The sequence below is a fragment of the Terrapene carolina genome, unplaced genomic scaffold (genome assembly GCF_002925995.2).
Source record: "Terrapene carolina triunguis isolate 2854851 unplaced genomic scaffold, T_m_triunguis-2.0 Scaffold111, whole genome shotgun sequence".
Taxonomy (NCBI): Eukaryota; Metazoa; Chordata; order Testudines; family Emydidae; genus Terrapene; species Terrapene triunguis.
The window spans coordinates 17,585,505-17,595,922 of record NW_020664462.1 but is presented as its reverse complement, the minus strand read 5'-3'; the positions used below and the strand labels follow the sequence as shown (position 1 = coordinate 17,595,922).

Genomic DNA, 10,418 nt, shown 5'->3' with positions numbered 1-10,418 from the left:
ACGGTTATCCAGCCAGTTATGCACCCACCTTATAGTAGTAGTATTCAATATATATTCGAGTAAGCAGTTAAGTAGCAAAACATGCATGCACATTGCTCTCTACCTTTGCTCAGAACATGCATGACTGATATTAAAAATATAATTACTATTGTTAAAAATCTTCTATACATTCTTTAAGTGCAATTTTCAAATTCTCATAACTCAGCCAAATCAAAACCAGTTTTCACAGGAACACTTAATTGGTTTTCCAAGGGAAGGATATTTACCAGTTTTTAGCTTTGTACTCCCAGTCTTTTGCTGCTGGGGTGTTCAAAAGATATTGGAAGAAAATGTTTGTAATGGGGAAAATTGGTTGGTTGGTTGATTGGTTGGTTGGTTGACTCTCCTTTTTTTTTCCAAAACAAATTAACTAGTTTTTGCTCACACTTTAAAAAATAAAACCCTGCTCAGACAGAGACAATGCCTGGAAAATTTACCCCTAAAATTAGTGGCATTATCTGCAGGTTATTAGTAACTGAAAACTGAAGGTTAGAATGTAAACACTCATGTAACCTGAACTACAGAAGCTTTTTATATATCTCTGTGTGTAATGTAGAGAATACATGATATTTTGGTGTCAGAGAGGTTAGACAGAATGAACTTGGCATTATACGAGTGGTAAAATCATGGTGACTTATTCAGGTCATCCCAAACAAGTGCCTATAAAATCTTCACATAAAACCATCCTATATGCTATATGCGCCATATATATTACATAAAGTCTATTTTAGCAATGTTTAGAGGGATTTTTTTAAGAGGACTGGACCATTTTTTGTCACCATGGAATCCAACTGAACAGGATCCAGTGGGAGATGAAAATTATAGTTAATACATTTAAAACTCCTCTAATCTAAAATAACTTTTTAAAAACAACATTGTATTTGTATTTCAAAGGGATAGTTAAAGCAATTATTTTTAAATGAATAGAAATAAATAAATACATGCAGTTACGTACCTAAGATTATAGTTGTTAACAATGTAAAGAGAGAACTCTGTAGGTTCCTGAGATATCAGAATTTTACTGGTCCAGAACTAAATAGTATCTGTCCTGCACGTTAGATCAGGGGAATTTTTTTGGGGGGAATTCCATATTTAGGGTGCGGAGAAGACATTTTTTCTTTAGACAGTTGATTTAAAATATATATCTGGGAGCTGTTTCCAGCTACTCAGCTACAGCCAATTTCTGCTTTTATAGATACCTGTGCACTAGTACCAACCTCACAGGGGGTTGTGGTCATGTAACTAAACTTAATTAGATGCTTAGTGAAACTAGTGGAAAGTTCCCTTATTGTAGACTTATAGCCTTGGCTGTAGTATGTCTTGTATTGAGGACTATGAGAAGCCAAGGTATCAGTTGTATTAAGAGCAGCAACAGTGGCCTAAACTTCACCTTTCTCCTGTCAGTTTGATTGGCTATAGTAGGTTTTACAGCATGTGTATACTGAAAATTGCTGAAGATGCAAGCTATATTTTAAATTTCTCAAGGCAACAAGGAGTGGTGGGAAAAAATCACCCGAACATATTGGATGCATGAAACATATTGGATGCACTTGATATGCAAGTGAGATTGAAATAACATCTAATTAAAATCATATGAAAAATTACTTGAAAAGTGGATTTGGCATAACATTTACCAGGCTATCACTAGTATTACCACGTGGCTTAACTTCCATGTAACCATTTCCATTTCAGATCTGCCTGCCAGTTAGCCAGACATTACAAAAGAGATAACAGAATAGAAAGATCTCACTTATTCACCCAGTTATGATGGAAAACAAAGAGTTAAAACAGCTTTTGCTTGTAACCTGTAGACTCATGTTTGAAAAATAGATGTTTAGGTTTTGGGATGAGGAAGCATTTCAGCTTTGTGCCTGACCGTTTGAGTCAGTTGTTTTTCATTTGAAGCTGGAACACAGAGGATGTTCATGTTGTGACTTTTACTTATTTATTTATTTATTTATTTGCATCCTGGAGTTTGGAGATTGGAACAGCAGTAAAGCAAAGAGCATCTATGCCTGAGATTACCCTGGCAGTGACCAGGTACAACTCACAAAGCTGCTACTTAGAATTTAAGCCTTAATTCAAACAGGTTTGTGGCGAGGAAGAGGGATAAAATATGCAGTATCGTTAAAAATAGGTTTATGAATATGGACTAGGACTCCTGTGTTTGTAAGAGATGGTAAACTCAGAAGTACATGTATCTCTATGCAGAATTCCTCTGGGTCACCCTGATGACTGGTACTTGAACCCTGCATGAAGATGCAAGGTAATTACTACTGAGTAACAGTGGCAGGTGCATCTTATTAGCTGCAGAGATGACATAAGAGAAGCCTCTCTCTCATTCTCTGAGGCAAAGAGAAATAGAGGCTGGGACAGAAGAGGAACAGCCACACTTGAAAAGAAAGCTTTGCCTGTGTTTGTTTCATTACTGTTATATCTAAATTACCAATGAAACCAAACCCCAGCGGTGGTGTACGTTTGGACTTTATCTTGAATGTATCTATTTTGTATGGTCCTTGCTGGAAATGCCACTTGCTTGTAGTATTTTTCGAATAAGAATTAGAGTAAGGGATAAAGGGTGCAAGGCTTCACCCCAAGAACCCTTAATAGAATGATGTCATATTTTCACTTTCTGTGCTCCAAGGATTTGTTTCCCAGATTGATTCCCTTATTATTTGAAGTTGGTGGTAGTACTGCATAAACCCATTGGGCTATATGTAGTATTGAGCCAGTTTATATTATACTAGACGTGCTCTGAGCATGTGCTCATGCACACATGCATGCCTTTGTGCATTTATATCTGTGTGTTGTATATCATGTGTGAAATATGTGGTGCTGTGATGTGGAATAAAGATTTTGTGAGCATGAGTTTGGGTTTGGCACTTACTGATGAGTGATGAAATCCACAATGAGTCTCAGTAAAACCTGTAGGCTAAGTCACACTCCTGTATTATGTATCTACTGCATATATCAGAAAGAAATGTTATAGAGATTTAGAATAATTTACTAAAAATATTTTTCATATGCTTTTGCATGTAAAGCCAGATGCTTTAGATAACATTAGGCTAAGTGTACAGGATTCAAAGAAAACCTTAAACCCCTATAAAATAGCTTTTTGGTATCTAAAAATGACAGTTTCAGAGCTGGAAACTCCTAGAGTCTCACAATATTTGGTGTTTTTAAGCACCAACTCCAGGAAGCCCAACTTTCTTGAAGATATGCGTTAGCCAAAAACAGGCTATGATTTAGTCAAACACAAGCTCACCACAGGAGTGACCGGGTGAAATTGAATAGCCCGTAATTTACAGGAGGTATACTAGATGACATAATGGACCTTTCTGGCCTTAAACTGTATGAATCTATGAATCACATGAAAATCAGCTTTTGTTTTTATTAAAAGTATGTCTCTAGCCCTCATGCTGTAGAGAAAAACTTCAAAATGTGGACCCTAAAGGCTCTAACTCTGTAAGTGAGTAGATACCCCAGTGAGATATTTTTCCTCTCATTGGTCTAAATCTGTTCCTTAACTGTAAGTTGACTTTTTTTTTAAGAAAAAGTCATCAAAATATTTCAGTCCTTCCTGTGACAGCTGATTTCTCAAAGCTCTACCTCATTCACAAGTTATGGGCTTGATGCAGGAACCACTCAGTGAAATTCTATGGCCTGCCAGGCAGCCATCCCCCTCCCCGCCCCCCCCCCGTGTTATTTAGGAAGTCAGACTGGATGATTATAATTGTCCCTTCTGTCCTTAAAATCTATTCATCACGCTTTATGCATAACTTGAGTTCTGTCTTAAGGAAGATTTGGAGTTTGTTAATGGTGTCACAAAATCAGAGACTATATTGAAAATAAAAAAAGAAATGAAAAATTCCCTAGCCCATCAAAAAAGTGAAACACAGCTCCACCAGGGTCACCCGCCCAGGCAAAAGCCAGAGGAAATAGCACCTTGTGCTGTACGACAACAAATTTCGGCTCTGTCAAATCGCAACAGGGAATGAATTCCTGAGAATACCCTCATTTAGGGTCCAGGGAAATGTTCAGATTTAGGGGGAAAGGCCTCAAACAGAGAAGGTATTGGAATAGTGGGTTGGCAGAAGGTGCTCTGGTAGGTACCATATATAGATCTTAAACAAAGCAGAGTGAATCCAACCTTGAATTTCACGCACAAGCAAATTATCAATCTGTACAGACACTTGTGAGAACACCTATCTCTAACTGTGTATATATCATTCTATGTATCAATTGCTATTGTGCTGTCTAAGGACCTGATCCAAAATTCACTGAAGTCAAAAGGAGTCTGTTTACTTAATGGGATTTGGATGAGACCCTGAAACCGCTGTGTGCCTCAGTTTACCCATATGTACATTCAGAATAATGAACTGAATTCTGCTGTTTTACTCACTTGAATAGTCCCATTGATTTCAGTCACAGGATTACTGGCTTTTACAATGCAAACAAGGTTTAGTCAGACAACGTGTACCACAGGGATGTTGTGAGGATTGCTTAATATTTGTAAAGCACTTTCAGATCCTCAGATGAAAGGAACGGAACCATATAAATGCCAAGTATTATTTAGTCCAGCAGAGGAAAGAGAGAGAGAAATAAACCCCCTAACATTTCAGCTTCTTCTGGGAAGTAAAGGCCCAGAGGGTGCTGAAATGTCAAGGATTTTTTTCCGCTTCTAGACTAAATGGTGTGAATGCCACTGCAGTCTTAGTCAGTACATCTCCTGTGCTAAAGCAGGCTACCTCTGGAATCTTTTAATTCTTTTTGACAGGTGGGGAGGTGCCCAAATATTATAATATGATTTCCCTTGAAACACTGTTTATATTGAAACACTGTTGGGGGCAGGGGGGTGGCTAAGCAACACTACAGCCAGCTGCTTGGACTTGTCTGGCAAAATGAAAATAAATACATTCTCAGGCTATCATTTCATGGGGCCAGGTTGTGATACGTGGACGGAGGGGTTCTCCACACATGCTTGGAAAGGAGGCTTGTGTGCTTCAACAACATTGTCCTCCCCAGTCCCAGGCCCTGTGAAGAGCTTTCTACACAGCCTGGGTCCGTGCTGGGCATACAGGGAAGGGAGTGGAGATGGGGCAGGAGGGGGTGGGGCTGGCTCAGATGGGCACATGTGTTCTTCCCTTGCACCCAGTGAACATCTCCCAAAAAGTGAAAGTAGTCCTAGACTGTATCCCTTTGTGTGGATCCTCCTTCCTTCCTTTCCTTTCTCCTTCCCAAGGAGACACTGCAGTTGGGGGGGGGGGTTTCCTACAGTGCGGTGCCACTGAAACTGTGTTGCCAAGGTGCTGCTGGGGACGATGTTCTGGATGCCAAAGTCACAGGATCTCTGTATGGGTGGCCCTCGCCTCCCACAGATCCCCTCTCAGATTTAGCAATGTTGTTTTCCTTGGACAGGGACAAATGGTGGCCCACTCAAAGGAATGATGCAGGGGAATATCTGAGGAAATCCCTATGGATCTGCTTCCCTCACAAAAATTCCCTTCCCAGGGGCACAGTGGGAGAACCAGGCAGTGCTTTGGCCATGTAGGTTACATGCTACTTGCTAAGACTCACTGTATGTGCTATATAGTAAGTATACCTGAACCATCTGCTCCCAACCCCTCCCCCTCACAAATGTGCTATGCAAATTACGGAGACCTACATAGCTTACATCTCATATAGCCCCGTAGAATCTAAGGCTGGCCCTGCCTATGATAAACTATAAAATATGTTTGCCACTGAAGAATTTCTGACTATATCAGTGGGAGATGACCTGTGCTAAAAGAAATAAATGATGCTGTTCAAAGTGCATCAGACCTCCCTTCAGGTTACCAAGGTCTAGAAACAGTGACAACCTCTACCTTTAAACACTCAGTAACACTCTCATCGTGCTCTCTAATAGAGCAAAGCCATTAAGTTGTCCCCATTGTAATTTAGATCACAGAAGAGACTTGCACAGATTTTTTCAGGTTAAAATAACCAGTATAAAGAAAGTAGGCAAAATTATTCCACTGTAGCTACGTACTTAATTATATGGAATACTGCATAAATTGTCAAGTGCAAAGAATTATTCTGATAAATTAAAATACTAATTAAATAGGCTATTGCAGAATTTTGAGAACATTATAGGGTTCCGCTTCTTCAGGTAATTTGCATATCCTTCATCTAGTGAATTTAATTTTAAAGGACTTCTTTTTTGTGTGTTTGGAAACCCTTTTTGTCTCAGTGGAAGATTAAAAAAAGGGATTTATAGCTTGCTCACTGACTTTTTTTATAGCAGTTTCCACTAGTGCCTCTCTATTGATGAGTGTGTCACACCTCGGTTACAATTTTAGGAGTTTAAAAATTGGCTATAAAAATAACTGTTAGAATGTGAAATATAGGGCGTTGGCTGCAGCTACTTCTTTCCTTTTTTTAAAAAAAAAATTGCAAAATAAATATCTACCAATATGTAGATAACATGGAAATAAAAGAAAAGTTAGATGATGCTGATTTTAGATGTCATTTAGTGCTTCTAAAATGTCAAGTGTCAGATTTTCAAAGGATTCTCAATGTGCTTCTAAATATCTGGGCTCAGTTTTCCATCCCTGTTTTTGGATGCCCTGTCCTCTGTGTTTAAAAATTTTGGTTAACCATTTACACATCTAAGGGCCAACATTTTCAAACTTGGATACCTAAAATTAGGTACCAAAATACATATTTTGGCATTTAAATAAGTGGTCAGATTTCTTCAGTGGGGCGGCGAGCTCAGCAGCTGCCACTGACTTCAGTGGAATTTGTCAACAGCTCTAAAAATCAAGTCACTTTTATTTAGGTGCCTAAATATGGCCCCAAACTTTAGGTGTTTATATCTGAAAATTTTGGCCTGAATTTTTAAAAATATTATTGAGTATAAATAATAAAACAAGAACAATTTTGTAAACATCGTAATATGCTTAGAACCTATACAATAATTTTCACTTTCAAAATGTTTTAATAACTATAATTGAACATTACCTTTTTACGTGTGTGTGTGTGTGTGTGTGTGTGTGTGTAAAAGGTAAATTCGCTGTTTTCTTAGGTTAATTGTAGTGTGAATTTCTTAATTGTCGTGTGAATTCTCATAAACCTGAGGTTTTGGTCATTCAAAAGCTCTTCTGAATTCAGATTGCTTTAAGGGCTTGATTCTGAATTCTTTGTGTACCCAAAATTCTGATGAACTTTCATGGGTGCACAAGGGCTGCAGGATGAGGATTTAGGTGTCTTTCTACCTGATGGCATGAACAAATGCAGTTTACATTCACAACTCCAAGGGATTTGGGGGGGACAGGGGACGGGACATTTGGTTGCTGAACTCCTAAGAAATAGAAAATTGTGTGTCTAAAAATTTAGGCACGGGAAAATTAAACTTAAAGAGCACCTTGATTTTTAGCCATTGGAAAACCCACTGTTGAGGTGGGTTCATGCATACTGAGCATATAATACCTAGTTTCCAATCTTTGCACTAGCTTCCTGTTCACTTCTGGGTTCAAATCAAGATGTTATAGATAATCTATAACACACTAGATAGCCTGGGGCCCCTCTGTTTCCAAGACTACCTCTCCTTTTGTGCCCCATTGTAGGATTTAAAGTCAGCTGGAAAACTCCTCCTATAAGTGTCGAGAACTGAACATCAGGAGGTTCTGCTGAGGGCCCTCTCCTGCATTCTGTCAAAGCCTGAGTTTGGCCACTTTCAAGATGGGATTTAATCAGGCCTTTCAAGGGTTGCCAGTTTTCTAACTAAACAAAACTGAACACCCTTGTCCCGCCCCTTCTCCGAGGCCCCTCCCCCTCCCACTCACTCTCCCTCAACCTCACTCACTTGCTCATTTTCACCAGGCTGGGGAGAGTCCCTTTTTGACCAGGTGTTCCAGTTGAAAACGGGACACCTGGCAACCCTAGGTGGTTTCAATTTTGGCAGGTGTTTATTGAGTTGAATGGCGATAACGTAAGAGCTGTTCTTTGTGTTTTGGCCTATATCAACTGGCAATTATGCTGTAAAGGTGGTTTTTAAGTATGCTTTATTGAAAGTAAAATAACTTCAGTGATAGTGAAGCTGTGGAAGAAGATAAGAAAAATCACTAAATTACCTCCTGACCAAATACATTGTAATAAATACAGCAGGCCCAACATTTTCTTATTAAGCGTAGGGGCCATACAGAACCATATGAGATTTTTTTGTTTTTTTTTTCACATGTACTGCATTTACTTGATTTCTGCTATACTATGTCGTCTTATTTATCACGTACAAACAGTGAACTACAACGCATTCTGCTGGACGTTCTGTTGCTCTGACTCAGCCTGTGGAGTTTTCTATTTTTATAAAGCTTCTTCTCAATTATTGTATTTGGCATAAAAATGCTTTGAATGTGCATGCTATAAATGAATGTGTAGGTGGGAGGCAGCATGGTGCAGGAGAACGAGCACGAGGCTGGAAATTGGAGGTTGATTACAATGATTGATTAAGTGATTTATTTAGATTTATACAATACACCGTAGGCACCCTTGAAATAACTCAAGGATACAAGAAAATTAATACCCAAATGTAACTACTATGCAGCAGTTCAGTTCAATATAACTCACTACCCACAAACCCAGCAACTCAAAAGCTCAAATTACAGTCCCCCTCAAGCAGTTCCCCACCCTACATGTATATTTGCAAAACTGCATTGCTAATAGACATGTTTCACGTATGTGTGCAAACACTTGCTAGGGGGCCACTTACCTGTCCATGTGCATATGGAAATACCTTAATGGTAAGCATATCAGTGCGCAGGCCTGCAGTTTGAAAATCAGGCTTAAGAAGTCTAAAATCCTAAACGTGGCTCAAGCACTGATCCTCTGCACAGCAGTGGGCAAGTCCCTGCCTGTCTCTGCCTCAAGTTTCCCTCTGGGGAAAGTGGAGATAACAATATTTACTTAACTAACTCCCTCTGGCATGGTGAGGGTAAACACATTAGTTAATGTGGCTAAAGCACTTTGAAGATGTAAAGCATTATATAAACAGTAAATAGCAATATTTAATCTAATGTATTTAATTTCTCTGCATTTTAGGTCCCAGTCCAGCAAATAGTGTGTTTAAGTGCTTTTCTAGATAGGGGTTTTAACTGGGACCATCACCTTGGGAGGTACCCTATATAAAAAATAAAGCTAACAGTTATGTACATCCAAAAGACAGACCTAGATCTCCTCTCTATTTTAATCCATGGATAAAGTCCTGACCCTGTTGAAGTCAATGGCAAAACTCCCACTGATTTCAGTAGGACCAGGATTTCACCACATGTTCTTAACTGGAATTAGCTGAAGACTTGATTCTTCATTCCTTGGACACAAACAACGGATACTGGAATCAATAGAAATGATGCATACACAGGAAATGAAGATGAGCTCTAAAGGCCTGATTCAAGCCCGTTGAAATCAGTGGGAGTCTCATTTGACTTGCACTTTGGATCTGGCCCTGAACGAATAAAGTCACTAAACATGCCCATGAAAATAGTCTGCTGTAATGCCATACTTTGTAACTACAGCACTTAAAATGTTCTTTTATGAAAGGGGTGACTGTTTTAGGCACTCCCTTCATTATGTCTATCTGGGTTTACTATATTCAGACAGACTTATTTGATTTGCTTCAGTGACTTATTTGGTTTTGTGCTTGGTTTTTTTTGTTGGTTTATTTTCAATGCCTGCTGTGTGGAAAGTGTTAAATGAGAAAATCTCAATTAAATACTGGCTTAGTTCATTTAAAGGGGGGCTTCATAGATTGTGGGACAATTTAGTTAGTTACCTTATCTGCAAAGCAGGGGTAATTTGTTATAAAGTTATTCACAGCTGTGGGATATAAATATTGTAATAATAAAATATTGCTCACATTACAGGGGTGTGTTGGGACCAGGAAGGGGCTTAAAGAGGAGAAGACTAGGGCCTTCTGATGTCACAGGAAAAGGAAGTCAAGAGTTTATCATCAGGAGTGGGGCTGAACTAGGGGGAAAAGTCTGTCTGGGGCAGAGGGGCTAGAAGGAAGTGTGTTCAAAAAGAGGAGATTGAATCCGCCTCATGTGACATCCTTGAATGTCTTTTTTGGGGTGGGTGGATTCCAAAGATTTGATTGGTCCAGGCTCAATTTAATTTTATTCCATCCCCATTGTAGAGTTGGGTATGATTTATTTATATTGTGCCATTCCGTCGCTCTGAAACTAAAGGAGGTGTAGTATATTGAAGTAAACACATCTGGTTTTGCTCTTTCTCTTTTAGATAATAATGAAAGATTAATGACACAAAGGCTCAATAGTAGTGTTGCTATGAGTGAAACATATACCATAGATAAATAAGATAAACAGCAATTATATTGAATTTGTTGG

At 38.9% G+C, this 10,418-nt stretch overlaps 1 protein-coding gene across 1 annotated transcript in view; it reads left to right on the top strand.

The window, feature by feature from the left end:
• The window catches only part of PTPRN2 (protein tyrosine phosphatase receptor type N2), a 688,626-nt gene that overhangs the window by 368,429 nt on the left and 309,779 nt on the right, over positions 1-10,418 (top strand). The gene's annotated exons all lie outside the window — the stretch shown is intronic.